General features: G+C 40.7%; 16 non-coding genes across 16 annotated transcripts; all 16 read right to left on the bottom strand.

Moving 5' to 3' along the window:
• Nucleotides 1-4,316: 4,316 nt before the first annotated feature.
• Nucleotides 4,317-4,389, bottom strand: TRNAA-AGC (transfer RNA alanine (anticodon AGC)). Its single transcript has one exon. It is a non-coding gene; the product is annotated as a tRNA-Ala (tRNA).
• Nucleotides 4,390-5,076: 687 nt separating this feature from the next.
• On the bottom strand, nt 5,077-5,149 carry TRNAA-AGC (transfer RNA alanine (anticodon AGC)). Its single transcript has one exon. It is a non-coding gene; the product is annotated as a tRNA-Ala (tRNA).
• A 689-nt stretch (nt 5,150-5,838) lies between these two features.
• On the bottom strand, nt 5,839-5,911 carry TRNAA-AGC (transfer RNA alanine (anticodon AGC)). The gene has a single exon. It is a non-coding gene; the product is annotated as a tRNA-Ala (tRNA).
• A 1,424-nt stretch (nt 5,912-7,335) lies between these two features.
• TRNAA-AGC (transfer RNA alanine (anticodon AGC)) lies at nt 7,336-7,408 on the bottom strand. Its single transcript has one exon. It is a non-coding gene; the product is annotated as a tRNA-Ala (tRNA).
• Nucleotides 7,409-7,728: 320 nt separating this feature from the next.
• Nucleotides 7,729-7,801, bottom strand: TRNAA-AGC (transfer RNA alanine (anticodon AGC)). The gene has a single exon. It is a non-coding gene; the product is annotated as a tRNA-Ala (tRNA).
• Nucleotides 7,802-9,271: 1,470 nt separating this feature from the next.
• TRNAA-AGC (transfer RNA alanine (anticodon AGC)) lies at nt 9,272-9,344 on the bottom strand. The gene has a single exon. It is a non-coding gene; the product is annotated as a tRNA-Ala (tRNA).
• Nucleotides 9,345-10,030: 686 nt separating this feature from the next.
• TRNAA-AGC (transfer RNA alanine (anticodon AGC)) lies at nt 10,031-10,103 on the bottom strand. The gene has a single exon. It is a non-coding gene; the product is annotated as a tRNA-Ala (tRNA).
• Nucleotides 10,104-10,780: 677 nt separating this feature from the next.
• Nucleotides 10,781-10,853, bottom strand: TRNAA-AGC (transfer RNA alanine (anticodon AGC)). Its single transcript has one exon. It is a non-coding gene; the product is annotated as a tRNA-Ala (tRNA).
• A 1,426-nt stretch (nt 10,854-12,279) lies between these two features.
• Nucleotides 12,280-12,352, bottom strand: TRNAA-AGC (transfer RNA alanine (anticodon AGC)). The gene has a single exon. It is a non-coding gene; the product is annotated as a tRNA-Ala (tRNA).
• A 320-nt stretch (nt 12,353-12,672) lies between these two features.
• TRNAA-AGC (transfer RNA alanine (anticodon AGC)) lies at nt 12,673-12,745 on the bottom strand. The gene has a single exon. It is a non-coding gene; the product is annotated as a tRNA-Ala (tRNA).
• A 686-nt stretch (nt 12,746-13,431) lies between these two features.
• TRNAA-UGC (transfer RNA alanine (anticodon UGC)) lies at nt 13,432-13,505 on the bottom strand. Its single transcript has one exon. It is a non-coding gene; the product is annotated as a tRNA-Ala (tRNA).
• A 675-nt stretch (nt 13,506-14,180) lies between these two features.
• Nucleotides 14,181-14,253, bottom strand: TRNAA-AGC (transfer RNA alanine (anticodon AGC)). Its single transcript has one exon. It is a non-coding gene; the product is annotated as a tRNA-Ala (tRNA).
• Nucleotides 14,254-14,931: 678 nt separating this feature from the next.
• Nucleotides 14,932-15,004, bottom strand: TRNAA-AGC (transfer RNA alanine (anticodon AGC)). The gene has a single exon. It is a non-coding gene; the product is annotated as a tRNA-Ala (tRNA).
• Nucleotides 15,005-16,034: 1,030 nt separating this feature from the next.
• TRNAA-AGC (transfer RNA alanine (anticodon AGC)) lies at nt 16,035-16,107 on the bottom strand. The gene has a single exon. It is a non-coding gene; the product is annotated as a tRNA-Ala (tRNA).
• Nucleotides 16,108-16,805: 698 nt separating this feature from the next.
• Nucleotides 16,806-16,878, bottom strand: TRNAA-AGC (transfer RNA alanine (anticodon AGC)). The gene has a single exon. It is a non-coding gene; the product is annotated as a tRNA-Ala (tRNA).
• Nucleotides 16,879-17,553: 675 nt separating this feature from the next.
• On the bottom strand, nt 17,554-17,626 carry TRNAA-AGC (transfer RNA alanine (anticodon AGC)). Its single transcript has one exon. It is a non-coding gene; the product is annotated as a tRNA-Ala (tRNA).
• Nucleotides 17,627-18,584: the final 958 nt, after the last annotated feature.

Genomic DNA, 18,584 nt, shown 5'->3' with positions numbered 1-18,584 from the left:
CACGAAAATAAATTGTCACGCACAACGAGTCTGTGTGCAAAATGTCAGCTCGATTGGATCACGGGAAATTGGTTAAAAAACGACCGAAAGATTTGCACGGTCGAAAGCAAGCAAGCAAGTGAACTTAATATAAAGGATATAAATAAATAGTCTCCATTGTACAGCGTGGGTGCAGGGATTTCATGCCATGTGGTTGGTCAACATTTGCGTCATCATGAAACGGGCGGCTCGAGTCATCTCGTCCTCTGGCTTGAGATGGCTGCCACCTATGGGTCAGATGATTGTCTGCCACGATTAAGCAATTGGTAATTAAATACTTTTTTTTACCCTAAACAGTGTAAAATTTAGGATTTTTTTCACGAAAATGTATTGTCACGCACAACGAGTCTGTGTGCAAAATGTCTAGCTCGATTGGATCACGGGAAGTGGGTTAAAAAACGACCGAAAGATTTGCACGGTCGTAAGCAAGCAAGCAATCACGCAAGCAAGCAAGTGAACTTAATATAAAGGATTTAATAAAGGATTGAAAAATATTGGCCTTTGGAGGATACGGGCATCGATCCCGTTACCTCTCGCATGCTAAGCGAGCGCTCTACCATCTGAGCTAATCCCTCGCACGCTACAGCAATAGCTAACCATACCTCATATAACTAACAACATAACGCAATCGTGTTACCGACCGGTCAAAATGCAAACCATTTTGTATGCAATTGCAAAAATAACAAAAACATTTTTTCCTAAAAAGTGGAAAATTTTGGAAAAAAAAATTTCACGAAAACAAATTGTCACGCACAACGAGTCTGTGTGCAAAATGTCAGCTCGATTGGATCACGGGAAGTGGGTTAAAACACGACCGAAAGATTTTCACGGTCGTAAGCAAGCAAGCAAGTGAACTTAATATAAAGGATTTAAATAAATAGTCTCCATTGTACAGCGTGGGGGCAGGGATTTCATGCCATGTGGTTAGTCAACATTTGCGTCATCATGAAACGGGCGGCGAGAGTCCTCTCGTTCTATGGCTTGAAATGGCTGCCACCTATGGGTCAGATGATTGTCTGCCACCATTAAGCAATTGGTAATTAAATATTTTTTTTTCCCTAAACAGTGTAAAATTTAGGATTTTTTTCGCGAAAATTTATTGTCACGCACAACGAGTCTGTGTGCAAAATGTCTGCTCGATTGGATCACGGGATGTGGGTTAAAAAACGACCGAAAGATTTGCACGGTCGTAAGCAAGCAAGCAAGTGAACTTAATATAAAGGATTTAAATAAATAGTCTCCATTGTACAGCGTGGGGGCAGGGATTTCATGCCATGTGGTTAGTCAACATTTGCGTCATCATGAAACGGGCGGCTAGAGTCATCTCGTCCTCTGGCTTGAGATGGCTGCCACCTATGGGTCAGATGATTGTCTGCCACGATTGAGCAATTGGTAATTAAATACTTTTTTTACCCTAAACAGTGTAAAATTTTGGATTTTTTTCAAGAAAATTAATTGTCACGCACAACGAGTCTGTGTGCAAAATGTCTAGCTCGATTGGATCACGGGAAGTGGGTTAAAAAACGACCGAAAGATTTGCACGGTCGTAAGCAAGCAAGCAAGCACGCAAGCAAGCAAGTGAACTTAATATAAAGGATTTAATAAAGGATTTAAAAATATTGGCTTTTGGAGGATACGGGCATCGATCCCGTTACCTCTCGCATGCTAAGCGAGCGCTTTACCATCTGAGCTAATCCCCCACACACTACACCAAGAGCTAACCATACCTCATATAACTAACAACATAACGCAATCGTGTTACCGACCGGTCAAAACGCAAACCATTTTGTTTGCGATGGCAAAAATAAGAAAAAAAATTTTTCCTAAAAAGTAGAAAATTTTGGAAAAAAATTTTCACGAAAATAAATTGTCACGCACAACGAGTCTGTGTGCAAAATGTCAGCTCGATTGGATCACGGGAAATTGGTTAAAAAACGACCGAAAGATTTGCACGGTCGAAAGCAAGCAAGCAAGTGAACTTAATATAAAGGATTTAAATAAATAGTCTCCATTGTACAGCGTGGGTGCAGGGATTTCATGCCATGTGGTTGGTCAACATTTGCGTCATCATGAAACGGGCGGCTCGAGTCATCTCGTCCTCTGGCTTGAGATGGCTGCCACCTATGGGTCAGATGATTGTCTGCCACGATTAAGCAATTGGTAATTACATTTTTTTTCCCTAAACAGTGTAAAATTTTGGATTTTTTTTCACAAAAATTAATTGTCACGCACAACGAGTCTGTGTGCAAAATGTCAGCTCGTTTGGATCACGGGAAGTGGGTTAAAAAACGACCGAAAAATTTGCACGGTCGTAAGCAAGCAAGCAAGTGAACTTAATATAAAGGATTTAATGCAGGATTTAAAAATATTAGCCTTTGGAGGATACGGGCATCGATCCCATTACCTCTCGCATGCTAAGCGAGCGCTCTACCATCTGAGCTAATCCCCCGCACACTACAACAAGAGCTAACCATACCTCATATAACTAACAACATAACGCAATCGTGTTACCGACCCGTCAAAACGCAAACCATTTTGTTTGCGATTGCAAAAATAAAAAAACATTTTTTCCTAAAAAGTAGAAAATTTTGGAAAAAATTTTTCACGAAAATAAATTGTCACGCACAACGAGTCTGTGTGCAAAATGTCAGCTCGATTGGATCACGGGAAGTGGGTTAAAAAACGACCGAAAGATTTGCACGGTCGTAAGCAAGCAAGCAAGTGAACTTAATGTAAAGGATTTAAATAAATAGTCTCCATTGTACAGCGTGGGGGCAGGGATTTCATGCCATGTGGTTAGTCAACATTTGCGTCATCATGAAACGGGCGGCTCGAGTCATCTCGTCCTCTGGCTTGAGATGGCTGCCACCTATGGGTCAGATGATTGTCTGCCACGATTAAGCAATTGGTAATTACATTTTTTTTCCCATAAACAGTGTAAAATTTTGGATTTTTTTCACAAACATTAATTGTCACGCACAACGAGTCTGTGTGCAAAATATCAGCTCGATTGGATCACGGGAAGTGGGTTAAAAAACGACCGAAAGATTTGCACGGTCGTAAGCAAGCAAGCAAGTGAACTTAATATAAAGGATTTAATGAAAGATTTAAAAATATTAGCCTTTGGAGGATACGGGCATCGATCCCGTTACCTCTCGCATGCTAAGCGAGGGCTCTACCATCTGAGCTAATCCCCCGCACACCACAACAAGAGCTAACCATACCTCATATAACTAACAACATAACGCAATCGTGTTACCAACCGGTCAAAACGCAAACCATTTTGTTTGCGATTGCAAAAATAAGAAAAACATTTTTCCTAAAAAGTAGAAAATTTGGAAAAAAATTTTCACGAAAATAAATTGTCACGCACAACGAGTCTGTGTGCAAAATGTCAGCTCGATTGGATAACGGGAAGTGGGTTAAAAAACGACCAAAAGATTTGCACGGTCGTAAGCAAGCAAGCAAGTGAACTTAATATAAAGGATTAAATGAAGGATTTAAAAATATTAGCCTTTGGAGGATACGGGCATCGATCCCGTTACCTCTCGCATGCTAAGCAAGCGCTCTACCATCTGAGCTAATCCCCCGCACACTACAACAAGAGCTAACCATACCTCATATAACTAACAACATAACGCAATCGTGTTACCGACCGGTCAAAACGCAAACCATTTTGTTTGCGATTGCAAAAATAACAAAAAAAAAATTCCTAAAAAGTGGAAAATTTTGGAAAAAAATTTTCACGAAAATAAATTGTCACGCACAACGAGTCTGTGTGCAAAATGTCAGCTCGATTGGATCACGGGAAATGGGTTAAAAAACGACCGAAAGATTTGCACGGTCGTAAGCAAGCAAGCAAGTGAACTTAATATAAAGGATTTAAATAAATAGTCTCCATTGTACAGCGTGGGGGCAGGGATTTCATGCCATGTGGTTAGTCAACATTTGCGTCATCATGAAACGGGCGGCGAGAGTCCTCTCGTCCTCTGGCTTGAGATGGCTGCCACCTATGGGTCAGATGATTGCCTGCCACCATTAAGCAATTGGTAATAAAAAAAAAAATTCCCTAAACAGTGTAAAATTTTGGATTTTTTTCACGAAAATTAATTGTCACGAACAACGAGTCTGTGTGCAAAATGTCAGCTCGATTGGATCACGGGAAGTGGGTTAAAAAACGACCGAAAGATTTGCACGGTCGTAAGCAAGCAAGCACGCAAGCAAGCAAGTGAACTTAATATAAAGGATTTAATAAAGGATTTTAAAATATTGCCCTTTGGAGGATACGGGCATCGATCCCGTTACCTCTCGCATGCTAAGCGAGCGCTCTACCATCTGAGCTAATCCCCCGCACACTACAACAAGAGCTAACCATACCTCATATAACTAACAACATAACGCAATCGTGTTACCGACCGGTCAAAACGCAAACCATTTTGTTTGCGATTGCAAAAATAAGAAAAAAAAATTTTCCTTAAAAGTTTTAAATTTTGGAAAAAAATTTTCACCAAAATAAATTGTCACGCACAACGAGTCTGTGTGCAAAATGTCAGCTCGATTGGATCACGGGAAGTGGGTTAAAAAACGACCGAAAGATTTGCACGGTCGTAAGCAAGCAAGCAAGTGAACTTAATATAAAGGATTTAAATAAATAGTCTCCATTGTACAGCGTGGGGGCAGGGATTTCATGCCATGTGGTTAGTCAACATTTGCGTCATCATGAAACGGGCGGCGAGAGTCCTCTCGTCCTCTGGCTTGAGATGGCTGCCACCTATGGGTCAGATGATTGCCTGCCACCATTAAGCAATTGGTAATTAAAAAAAAATTCCCTAAACAGTGTAAAATTTTGGATTTTTTTCACGAAAATTAATTGTCACGAACAACGAGTCTGTGTGCAAAATGTTAGCTCGATTGGATCACGGGAAGTGGGTTAAAAAACGACCGAAAGATTTGCACGGTCGTAAGCAAGCAAGCACGCAAGCAAGCAAGTGAACTTAATATAAAGGATTTAATAAAGGATTTTAAAATATTGCCCTTTGGAGGATACGGGCATCGATCCCGTTACCTCTCGCATGCTAAGCGAGCGCTCTACCATCTGAGCTAATCCCCCACACACTACACCAAGAGCTAACCATACCTCATATAACTAACAACATAACGCAATCGTGTTACCGACCGGTCAAAACGCAAACCATTTTGTTTGCGATGGCAAAAATAAGAAAAAAAATTTTTTCCTAAAAAGTAGAAAATTTTGGAAAAAAATGTTCACGAAAATAAATTGTCACGCACAACGAGTCTGTGTGCAAAATGTCAGCTCGATTGGATCACGGGAAATTGGTTAAAAAACGACCGAAAGATTTGCACTGTCGAAAGCAAGCAAGCAAGTGAACTTAATATAAAGGATTTAAATAAATAGTCTCCATTGTACAGCGTGGGTGCAGGGATTTCATGCCATGTGGTTGGTCAACATTTGCGTCATCATGAAACGGGCGGCTCAAGTCATCTCGTCCTCTGGCTTGAGATGGCTGCCACCTATGGGTCAGATGATTGTCTGCCACGATTAAGCAATTGGTAATTAAATACTTTTTTTTACCCTAAACAGTGTAAAATTTAGGATTTTTTTCACGAAAATGTATTGTCACGCACAACGAGTCTGTGTGCAAAATGTCTAGCTCGATTGGATCACGGGAAGTGGGTTAAAAAACGACCGAAAGATTTGCACGGTCGTAAGCAAGCAAGCAAGCAAGCACGCAAGCAAGCAAGTGAACTTAATGTAAAGGATTTAAAAATATTGGCCTTTGGAGGATACGGGCATCGATCCCGTTACCTCTCGCATGCTAAGCGAGCGCTCTACCATCTGAGCTAACCCCCCGCACACTACAACAAGAGCTAAACATACCTCATATAACTAACAACATAACGCAATCGTGTTACCGACCGGTCAAAACGCAAACCATTTTGTTTGCGATTGCAAAAATAAGAAAAACATTTTTTCCTAAAAAGTAGAAAATTTTGGAAAAAAATTTTCACGAAAATAAATTGTCACGCACAACGAGTCTGTGTGCAAAATGTCAGCTCGATTGGATCACGGGAAGTGGGTTAAAAAACGACCGAAAGATTTGCACGGTCGAAAGCAAGCAAGCAAGTGAACTTAATATAAAGGATTTAAATAAATCGTCTCCATTGTACAGCGTGGGTGCAGGGATTTCATGCCATGTGGTTGGTCAACATTTGCGTCATCATGAAACGGGCGGCTCGAGTCATCTCGTCCTCTGGCTTGAAATGGCTGCCACCTATGGGTCAGATGATTGTCTGCCACGATTAAGCAATTGGTAATTACATTTTTTTTCCCTAAACAGTGTAAAATTTTGGATTTTTTTTCACAAAAATTAATTGTCACGCACAACGAGTCTGTGTGCAAAATGTCAGCTCGTTTGGATCACGGGAAGTGGGTTAAAAAACGACCGAAAAATTTGCACGGTCGTAAGCAAGCAAGCAAGTGAACTTAATATAAAGGATTTAATGAATGATTTAAAAATATTAGCCTTTGGAGGATACGGGCATCGATCCCGTTACCTCTCACATGCTAAGCGAGCGCTCTACCATCTGAGCTAATCCCCCGCACACTACAACAAGAGCTAACCATACCTCATATAACTAACAACATAACGCAATCGTGTTACCGACCCGTCAAAACGCAAACCATTTTGTTTGCGATTGCAAAAATAAGAAAAACATTTTTTCCTAAAAAGTAGAAAATTTTGGAAAAAATTTTTCACGAAAATAAATTGTCACGCACAACGAGTCTGTGTGCAAAATGTCAGCTCGATTGGATCACGGGAAGTGGGTTAAAAAACGACCGAAAGATTTGCACGGTCGTAAGCAAGCAAGCAAGTGAACTTAATGTAAAGGATTTAAATAAATAGTCTCCATTGTACAGCGTGGGGGCAGGGATTTCATGCCATGTGGTTAGTCAACATTTGCGTCATCATGAAACGGGCGGCTCGAGTCATCTCGTCCTCTGGCTTGAGATGGCTGCCACCTATGGGTCAGATGATTGTCTGCCACGATTAAGCAATTGGTAATTACATTTTTTTCCCATAAACAGTGTAAAATTTTGGATTTTTTTCACAAACATTAATTGTCACGCACAACGAGTCTGTGTGCAAAATATCAGCTCGATTGGATCACGGGAAGTGGGTTAAAAAACGACCGAAAGATTTGCACGGTCATAAGCAAGCAAGCAAGTGAACTTAATATAAAGGATTTAATGAAGGATTTAAAAATATTAGCCTTTGGAGGATACGGGCATCGATCCCGTTACCTCTCGCATGCTAAGCGAGCGCTCTACCATCTGAGCTAATCCCCCACACACCACAACACGAGCTAACCATACCTCATATAACTAACAACATAACGCAATCGTGTTACCGACCGGTCAAAACGCAAACCATTTTGTTTGCGATTGCAAAAATAAGAAAAAATTTTTTCCTAAAAAGTAGAAAATTTGGAAAAAAATTTTCACGAAAATAAATTGTCACGCACAACGAGTCTGTGTGCAAAATGTCAGCTCGATTGGATAACGGGAAGTGGGTTAAAAAACGACCAAAAGATTTGCACGGTCGTAAGCAAGCAAGCAAGTGAACTTAATATAAAGGATTTAATGAAGGATTTAAAAATATTAGCCTTTGGAGGATACGGGCATCGATCCCGTTACCTCTCGCATGCTAAGCGAGCGCTCTACCATCTGAGCTAATCCCCCGCACACCACAACAAGAGCTAACCATACCTCATATAACTAACAACATAACGCAATCGTGTTACCGACCGGTCAAAACGCAAACCATTTTGTTTGCGATTGCAAAAATAACAAAAAAAAATTTCCTAAAAAGTGGAAAATTTTGGAAAAAAATTTTCACGAAAATACATTGTCACGCACAACGAGTCTGTGTGCAAAATGTCAGCTCGATTGGATCACGGGAAATGGGTTAAAAAACGACCGAAAGATTTGCACGGTCGTAAGCAAGCAAGCAAGTGAACTTAATATAAAGGATTTAAATAAATAGTCTCCATTGTACAGCGTGGGGGCAGGGATTTCATGCCATGTGGTTAGTCAACATTTGCGTCATCATGAATCGGGCTGCGAGAGTCCTCTCGTCCTCTGGCTTGAGATGGCTGCCACCTATGGGTCAGATGATTGCCTGCCACCATTAAGCAATTGGTAATAAAAAAAAAATTCCCTAAACAGTGTAAAATTTTGGATTTTTTTCACGAAAATTAATTGTCACGAACAACGAGTCTGTGTGCAAAATGTCAGCTCGATTGGATCATGGGAAGTGGGTTAAAAAACGACCGAAAGATTTGCACTGTCGTAAGCAAGCAAGCACGCAAGCAAGCACGCAAGCAAGCAAGCGAACTTAATATAAAGGATTTAATAAAGGATTTTAAAATATTGCCCTTTGGAGGATACGGGCATCGATCCCGTTACCTCTCTCATGCTAAGCGAGCGCTCTACCATCTGAGCTAATCCCCCGCACACTACAACAAGAGCTAACCATACCTCATATAACTAACAACATAACGCAATCGTGTTACCGACCGGTCAAAACGCAAACCATTTTGTTTGCGATTGCAAAAATAACAAAAAAAAATTTCCTAAAAAGTGGAAAATTTTGGAAAAAAATTTTCACGAAAATAAATTGTCACGCACAACGAGTCTGTGTGCAAAATGTTAGCTCGATTGGATCACGGGAAATGGGTTAAAAAACGACCGAAAGATTTGCACGGTCGTAAGCAAGCAAGCAAGTGAACTTAATATAAAGGATTTAAATAAATAGTCTCCATTGTACAGCGTGGGGGCAGGGATTTCATGCCATGTGGTTAGTCAACATTTGCGTCATCATGAAACGGGCGGCGAGAGTCCTCTCGTCCTCTGGCTTGAGATGGCTGCCACCTATGGGTCAGATGATTGCCTGCCACCATTAAGCAATTGGTAATAAAAAAAAAAATTCCCTAAACAGTGTAAAATTTTGGATTTTTTTCACGAAAATTAATTGTCACGAACAACGAGTCTGTGTGCAAAATGTCAGCTCGATTGGATCACGGGAAGTGGGTTAAAAAACGACCGAAAGATTTGCACGGTCGTAAGCAAGCAAGCACGCAAGCAAGCACGCAAGCAAGCAAGTGAACTTAATATAAAGGATTTAATAAAGGATTTTAAAATATTGCCCTTTGGAGGATACGGGCATCGATCCCGTTACCTCTCGCATGCTAAGCGAGCGCTCTACCATCTGAGCTAATCCCCCGCACACTACAACAAGAGCTAACCATACCTCATATAACTAACAACATAACGCAATCGTGTTACCGACCGGTCAAAACGCAAACCATTTTGTTTGCGATTGCAAAAATAAGAAAAAAAAATTTTCCTAAAAGTGTAAAATTTTGGAAAAAAATTTTCACCAAAATAAATTGTCACGCACAACGAGTCTGTGTGCAAAATGTCAGCTCGATTGGATCACGGGAAGTGGGTTAAAAAACGACCGAAAGATTTGCACGGTCGTAAGCAAGCAAGCAAGTGAACTTAATATAAAGGATTTAAATAAATAGTCTCCATTGTACAGCGTGGGGGCAGGGATTTCATGCCATGTGGTTAGTCAACATTTGCGTCATCATGAAACGGGCGGCGAGAGTCCTCTCGTCCTCTGGCTTGAGATGGCTGCCACCTATGGGTCAGATGATTGCCTGCCACCATTAAGCAATTGGTAATTAAAAAAAAATTCCCTAAACAGTGTAAAATTTTGGATTTTTTTCACGAAAATTAATTGTCACGAACAACGAGTCTGTGTGCAAAATGTTAGCTCGATTGGATCACGGGAAGTGGGTTAAAAAACGACCGAAAGATTTGCACGGTCGTAAGCAAGCAAGCACGCAAGCAAGCAAGTGAACTTAATATAAAGGATTTAATAAAGGATTTTAAAATATTGCCCTTTGGAGGATACGGGCATCGATCCCGTTACCTCTCGCATGCTAAGCGAGCGCTCTACCATCTGAGCTAATCCCCCACACACTACACCAAGAGCTAACCATACCTCATATAACTAACAACATAACGCAATCGTGTTACCGACCGGTCAAAACGCAAACCATTTTGTTTGCGATGGCAAAAATAAGAAAAAAAATGTTTTCCTAAAAAGTAGAAAATTTTGGAAAAAAATTTTCACGAAAATAAATTGTCACGCACAACGAGTCTGTGTGCAAAATGTCAGCTCGATTGGATCACGGGAAATTGGTTAAAAAACGACCGAAAGATTTGCACTGTCGAAAGCAAGCAAGCAAGTGAACTTAATATAAAGGATTTAAATAAATAGTCTCCATTGTACAGCGTGGGTGCAGGGATTTCATGCCATGTGGTTGGTCAACATTTGCGTCATCATGAAACGGGCGGCTCAAGTCATCTCGTCCTCTGGCTTGAGATGGCTGCCACCTATGGGTCAGATGATTGTCTGCCACGATTAAGCAATTGGTAATTACATTTTTTTTCCCCTAAACAGTGTAAAATTTTGGATTTTTTTCACGAAAATTAATTGTCACGCACAACGAGTCTGTGTGCAAAATGTCAGCTCGATTGGATCACGGGAAGTGGGTTAAAAAACGACCGAAAGATTTGCACGGTCGTAAGCAAGCAAGCAAGTGAACTTAATATAAAGGATTTAATGAAGGATTTAAAAATATTAGCCTTTGGAGGATACGGGCATCGATCCCGTTACCTCTCGCATGCTAAGCGAGCGCTCTACCATCTGAGCTAATCCCCCGCACACTACAACAAGAGCTAACCATACCTCATATAACTAACAACATAACGCAATCGTGTTACCGACCGGTCAAAACGCAAACCATTTTGTTTGCGATTGCAAAAATAAGAAAAACATTTTTTCCTAAAAAGTAGAAAATTTTGGAAAAAAATTTTCACGAAAATAAATTGTCACGCACAACGAGTCTGTGTGCAAAATGTCAGCTCGATTGGATCACGGGAAGTGGGTTAAAAAACGACCGAAAGATTTGCACGGTCGTAAAGCAAGCAAGCAAGTGAACTTAATATAAAGGATTTAAATAAATCGTCTCCATTGTACAGCGTGGGGGCAGGGATTTCATGCCATGTGGTTGGTCAACATTTGCGTCATCATGAAACGGGCGGCTCGAGTCATCTCGTCCTCTGGCTTGAGATGGCTGCCACCTATGGGTCAGATGATTGTCTGCCACGATTAAGCAATTGGTAATTAACATTTTTTTTCCCTAAACAGTGTAAAATTTTGGATTTTTTTCACAAAAATTAATTGTCACGCACAACGAGTCTGTGTGCAAAATGTCAGCTCGATTGGATCACGGGAAGTGGGTTAAAAAACGACCGAAAAATTTGCAAGGTCGTAAGCAAGCAAGCAAGTGAACTTAATATAAAGGATTTAATGAATGATTTAAAAATATTAGCCTTTGGAGGATACGGGCATCGATCCCGTTACCTCTCACATGCTAAGCGAGCGCTCTACCATCTGAGCTAATCCCCCGCACACTACAACAAGAGCTAACCATACCTCATATAACTAACAACATAACGCAATCGTGTTACCGACCCGTCAAAACGCAAACCATTTTGTTTGCGATTGCAAAAATAAGAAAAACATTTTTTCCTAAAAAGTAGAAAATTTTGGAAAAAATTTTTCACGAAAATAAATTGTCACGCACAACGAGTCTGTGTGCAAAATGTCAGCTCGATTGGATCACGGGAAGTGGGTTAAAAAACGACCGAAAGATTTGCACGGTCGAAAGCAAGCAAGCAAGTGAACTTAATGTAAAGGATTTAAATAAATAGTCTCCATTGTACAGCGTGGGGGCAGGGATTTCATGCCATGTGGTTAGTCAACATTTGCGTCATCATGAAACGGGCGGCTCGAGTCATCTCGTCCTCTGGCTTGAGATGGCTGCCACCTATGGGTCAGATGATTGTCTGCCACGATTAAGCAATTGGTAATTACATTTTTTTTCCCATAAACAGTGTAAAATTTTGGATTTTTTTCACAAACATTAATTGTCACGCACAACGAGTCTGTGTGCAAAATATCAGCTCGATTGGATCACGGGAAGTGGGTTAAAAAACGACCGAAAGATTTGCACGGTCGTAAGCAAGCAAGCAAGTGAACTTAATATAAAGGATTTAATGAAGGATTTAAAAATATTAGCCTTTGGAGGATACGGGCATCGATCCCGTTACCTCTCGCATGCTAAGCGAGCGCTCTACCATCTGAGCTAATCCCCCGCACACCACAACACGAGCTAACCATACCTCATATAACTAACAACATAACGCAATCGTGTTACCGACCGGTCAAAACGCAAACCATTTTGTTTGCGATTGCAAAAATAAGAAAAACATTTTTCCTAAAAAGTAGAAAATTTGGAAAAAAATTTTCACGAAAATAAATTGTCACGCACAACGAGTCTGTGTGCAAAATGTCAGCTCGATTGGATAACGGGAAGTGGGTTAAAAAACGACCAAAAGATTTGCACGGTCGTAAGCAAGCAAGCAAGTGAACTTAATATAAAGGATTTAATGAAGGATTTAAAAATATTAGCCTTTGGAGGATACGGGCATCGATCCCGTTACCTCTCGCATGCTAAGCGAGCGCTCTACCATCTGAGCTAATCCCCCGCACACCACAACAAGAGCTAACCATACCTCATATAACTAACAACATAACGCAATCGTGTTACCGACCGGTCAAAACGCAAACCATTTTGTTTGCGATTGCAAAAATAACAAAAAAAAATTTCCTAAAAAGTGGAAAATTTTGGAAAAAAATTTTCACGAAAATACATTGTCACGCACAACGAGTCTGTGTGCAAAATGTCAGCTCGATTGGATCACGGGAAATGGGTTAAAAAACGACCGAAAGATTTGCACGGTCGTAAGCAAGCAAGCAAGTGAACTTAATATAAAGGATTTAAATAAATAGTCTCCATTGTACAGCGTGGGGGCAGGGATTTCATGCCATGTGGTTAGTCAACATTTGCGTCATCATGAAACGGGCGGCGAGAGTCCTCTCGTCCTCTGGCTTGAGATGGCTGCCACCTATGGGTCAGATGATTGCCTGCCACCATTAAGCAATTGGTAATAAAAAAAAAATTCCCTAAACAGTGTAAAATTTTGGATTTTTTTCACGAAAATTAATTGTCACGAACAACGAGTCTGTGTGCAAAATGTCAGCTCGATTGGATCACGGGAAGTGGGTTAAAAAACGACCGAAAGATTTGCACGGTCGTAAGCAAGCAAGCACGCAAGCAAGCACGCAAGCAAGCAAGTGAACTTAATATAAAGGATTTTAAAATATTGCCCTTTGGAGGATACGGGCATCGATCCCGTTACCTCTCGCATGCAAAGCGAGCGCTCTTACCATCTGAGCTAATCCCCCGCACACTACAACAAGAGCTAACCATACCTCATATAACTAACAACATAACGCAATCGTGTTACCGACCGGTCAAAACGCAAACCATTTTGTTTGCGATTGCAAAAATAACAAAAACATTTTTCCTAAAAAGTGGAAAATTTTTGAAAAAAATTTTCACGAAAATAAATTGTCACGCACAACGAGTCTGTGTGCAAAATGTCAGCTCGATTGGATCACGGGAAGTGGGTTAAAAAACGACAGAAAGATTTGCACGGTCGTAAGCAAGCAAGCAAGTGAACTTAATATAAAGGATTTAAATAAATAGTCTCCATTGTACAGCGTGGGGGCAGGGATTTCATGCCATGTGGTTAGTCAACATTTGCGTCATCATGAAACGGGCGGCGAGAGTCCTCTCGTCCTCTGGCTTGAGATGGCTGCCACCTATGGGTCAGATGATTGCCTGCCACCATTAAGCAATTGGTAATTAAATATTTTTTTCCCTAAACAGTGTAAAATTTTGGATTTTTTTCACAAAAATTAATTGTCACGAACAACGAGTCTGTGTGCAAAATGTCAGCTCGATTGGATCACGGGAAGTGGGTTAAAAAACGACCGAAAGATTTGCACGGTCGTAAGCAAGCAAGCAAGTGAACTTAATATAAAGGATTTAATGAAGGATTTAAAAATATTAGCCTTTGGAGGATACGGGCATCGATCCCGTTACCTCTCGCATGCTAAGCGAGCGCTCTACCATCTGAGCTAATCCCCCGCACACTACAACAAGATCTAACCATACCTCATATAACTAACAACATAACGCAATCGTGTTACCGACCGGTCAAAACGCAAACCATTTTGTTTGCGATTGCAAAAATAAGAAAAACATTTTTCCTAAAAAGTAGAAAATTTGGAAAAAAATTTTCACGAAAATAAATTGTCACGCACAACGAGTCTGTGTGCAAAATGTCAGCTCGATTGGATAACGGGAAGTGGGTTAAAAAACGACCAAAAGATTTGCACGGTCGTAAGCAAGCAAGCAAGTGAACTTAATGTAAAGGATTTAAATAAATAGTCTCCATTGTACAGCGTGGGGGCAGGGATTTCATGCCATGTGGTTAGTCAACATTTGCGTCATCATGAAACGGGCGGCTCGAGTCATCTCGTCCTCTGGCTTGAGATGGCTGCCACCTATGGGTCAGATGATTGTCTGCCACCGATTAAGCAATTGGTAATTAAAATTTTTTTCCCTAAACAGTGTAAAATTTTGGATTTTTTTCACGAAAATTAATTGTCACGCACAACGAGTCTGTGTGCAAAATGTCAGCTCGATTGGATCACGGGAAGTGGGTTAAAAAACGACCGAAAGATTTGCACGGTCGTAAGCAAGCAAGCAAGCACGCAAGCAAGCAAGTGAACTTAATATAAAGGATTTTAAAATATTGCCCTTTGGAGGATACGGGCATCGATCCCGTTACCTCTCGCATGCTAAGCGAGCGCTCTACCATCTGAGCTAATCCCCCGCACACTACAACAAGAGCTAACCATACCTCATATAACTAACAACATAACGCAATCGTGTTACCGACCGGTCAAAACGCAAACCATTTTGTTTGCGATTGCAAAAATAAGAAAAAAAATTTTTCCTAAAAAGTGTACAATTTTGGAAAAAAATTTTCACCAAAATAAATTGTCACGCACAACGAGTCTGTGTGCAAAATGTCAGCTCGATTGGATCACGGGAAGTGGGTTAAAAAACGACCGAAAGATTTGCACGGTCATAAGCAAGCAAGCAAGTGAACTTAATTTAAAGGATTTAAATAAATAGTCTCCATTGTACAGCGTGGGGGCAGGGATTTTATGCCATGTGGTTAGTCGACATTTGCGTCATCATGAAACGGGCGGCGAGAGTCCTCTCGTCCTCTGGCTTGAGATGGCTGCCACCTATGGGTCAGATGATTGCCTGCCACCATCAAGCAATTGGTAATAAAAAAAAATTTCCCTAAACAGTGTAAAATTTTTTTATTTTTTTCACGAAAATTAATTGTCACGAACAACGAGTCTGTGTGCAAAATGTCAGCTCGATTGGATCACGGGAAGTGGGTTAAAGAACGACCGAAAGATTTGCACGGTCGTAAGCAAGCAAGCAAGTGAACTTAATGTAAAGGATTTAAATAAATAGTCTCCATTGTACAGCGTGGGGGCAGGGATTTCATGCCATGTGGTTAGTCAACATTTGCGTCATCATGAAACGGGCGGCTCGAGTCATCTCGTCCTCTGGCTTGAGATGGCTGCCACCTATGGGTCAGATGATTGTCTGCCACGATTAAGCAATTGGTAATTACATTTTTTTCCCCATAAACAGTGTAAAATTTTGGATTTTTTTCACAAACATTAATTGTCACGCACAACGAGTCTGTGTGCAAAATATCAGCTCGATTGGATCACGGGAAGTGGGTTAAAAAACGACCGAAAGATTTGCACGGTCGTAAGCAAGCAAGCAAGTGAACTTAATATAAAGGATTTAATGAAGGATTTAAAAATATTAGCCTTTGGAGGATACGGGCATCGATCCCGTTACCTCTCGCATGCTAAGCGAGCGCTCTACCATCTGAGCTAATCCCCCGCACACCACAACAAGAGCTAACCATACCTCATATAACTAACAACATAACGCAATCGTGTTACCGACCGGTCAAAACGCAAACCATTTTGTTTGCGATTGCAAAAATAACAAAAACATTTTTTCCTAAAAAGTGGAAAATTTTGGAAAAAATTTTCACGAAAATAAATTGTCACGCACAACGAGTCTGTGTGCAAAATGTCAGCTCGATTGGATCACGGGAAGTGGGTTAAAAAACGACCGAAAGATTTGCACGGTCGTAAGCAAGCAAGCAAGTGAACTTAATATAAAGGATTTAAATAAATAGTCTCCATTGTACAGCGTGGGGGCAGGGATTTCATGCCATGTGGTTAGTCAACATTTGCGTCATCATGAAACGGGCGGCGAGAGTCCTCTCGTCCTCTGGCTTGAGATGGCTGCCACCTATGGGTCAGATGATTGCCTGCCACCATTAAGCAATTGGTAATAAAAAAAAAATTCCCTAAACAGTGTAAAATTTTGGATTTTTTTCACGAAAATTAATTGTCACGAACAACGAGTCTGTGTGCAAAATGTCAGCTCGATTGGATCACGGGAAGTGGGTTAAAAAACGACCGAAAGATTTGCACGGTCGTAAGCAAGCAAGCACGCAAGCAAGCACGCAAGCAAGCAAGTGAACTTAATATAAAGGATTTAATAAAGGATTTTAAAACATTGCCCTTTGGAGGATACGGGCATCGATCCCGTTACCTCTCGCATGCTAAGCGAGCGCTCTACCATCTGAGCTAATCCCCCGCACACTACAACAAGAGCTAACCATACCTCATATAACTAACAACATAACGCAATCGTGTTACCGACCGGTCAAAACGCAAACCATTTTGTTTGCGATTGCAAAAATAACAAAAACATTTTTTCCTAAAAAGTGGAAAATTTTGGAAAAAATTTTCACGAAAATAAATTGTCACGCACAACGAGTCTGTGTGCAAAATGTCAGCTCGATTGGATCACGGGAAGTGGGTTAAAAAACGACCGAAAGATTTGCACGGTCGTAAGCAAGCAAGCAAGTGAACTTAATATAAAGGATTTAAATAAATAGTCTCCATTGTACAGCGTGGGGGCAGGGATTTCATGCCATGTGGTTAGTCAACATTTGCGTCATCATGAAACGGGCGGCGAGAGTCCTCTCGTCCTCTGGCTTGAGATGGCTGCCACCTATGGGTCAGATGATTGCCTGCCACCATTAAGCAATTGGTAATTAAATATTTTTTTTCCCTAAACAGTGTAAAATTTTGGATTTTTTTCACAAAAATAATTGTCACGCACAACGAGTCTGTGTGCAAAATGTCAGCTCGATTGGATCACGGGAAGTGGGTTAAAAAACGACCGAAAGATTTGCACGGTCGTAAGCAAGCAAGCAAGTGAACTTAATATAAAGGATTTAATGAAGGATTTAAAAATATTAGCCTTTGGAGGATACGGGCATCGATCCCGTTACCTCTCGCATGCTAAGCGAGCGCTCTACCATCTGAGCTAATCCCCCGCACACTACAACAAGATTTAACCATACCTCATATAACTAACAACATAACGCAATCGTGTTACCGACCGGTCAAAACGCAAACCATTTTGTTTGCGATTGCAAAAATAAGAAAAACATTTTTCCTAAAAAGTAGAAAATTTGGAAAAAAATTTTCACGAAAATAAATTGTCACGCACAACGAGTCTGTGTGCAAAATGTCAGCTCGATTGGATAACGGGAAGTGGGTTAAAAAACGACCAAAAGATTTGCACGGTCGTAAGCAAGCAAGCAAGTGAACTTAATATAAAGGATTTAATGAAGGATTTAAAAATATTAGCCTTTGGAGGATACGGGCATCGATCCCGTTACCTCTCGCAAGCTAAGCGAGCGCTCTACCATCTGAGCTAATCCCCCGCACACCACAACAAGAGCTAACCATACCTCATATAACTAACAACATAACGCAATCGTGTTACCGACCGGTCAAAACGCAAACCATTTTGTTTGCGATTGCAAAAATAACAAAAAAATTTTCCTAAAAAGTGGAAAATTTTGGAAAAAATTTTTCACGAAAATAAATTGTCACGCACAACGAGTCTGTGTGCAAAATGTCAGCTCGATTGGATCACGGGAAATGGGTTAAAAAACGACCGAAAGATTTGCACGGTCGTAAGCAAGCAAGCAAGTGAACTTAATATAAAGGATTTAAATAAATAGTCTCCATTGTACAGCGTGGGGGCAGGGATTTCATGCCATGTGGTTAGTCAACATTTGCGTCATCATGAAACGGGCGGCGAGAGTCCTCTCGTCCTCTGGCTTGAGATGGCTGCCACCTATGGGTCAGATGATTGCCTGCCACCATTAAGCAATTGGTAATAAAAAAAAAATTCCCTAAACAGTGTAAAATTTTGGATTTTTTTCACGAAAATTAATTGTCACGAACAACGAGTCTGTGTGCAAAATGTCAGCTCGATTGGAT

Source organism: Lethenteron reissneri, chromosome 15 (assembly GCF_015708825.2).
Source record: "Lethenteron reissneri isolate LAM-NWPU_2019-01 chromosome 15, ASM1570882v1, whole genome shotgun sequence".
Classification (NCBI taxonomy): domain Eukaryota; kingdom Metazoa; phylum Chordata; class Hyperoartia; order Petromyzontiformes; family Petromyzontidae; genus Lethenteron; species Lethenteron reissneri.
Note: the sequence above shows the minus strand (reverse complement) of the source record. Positions and strands in the feature narration are given on the sequence as shown.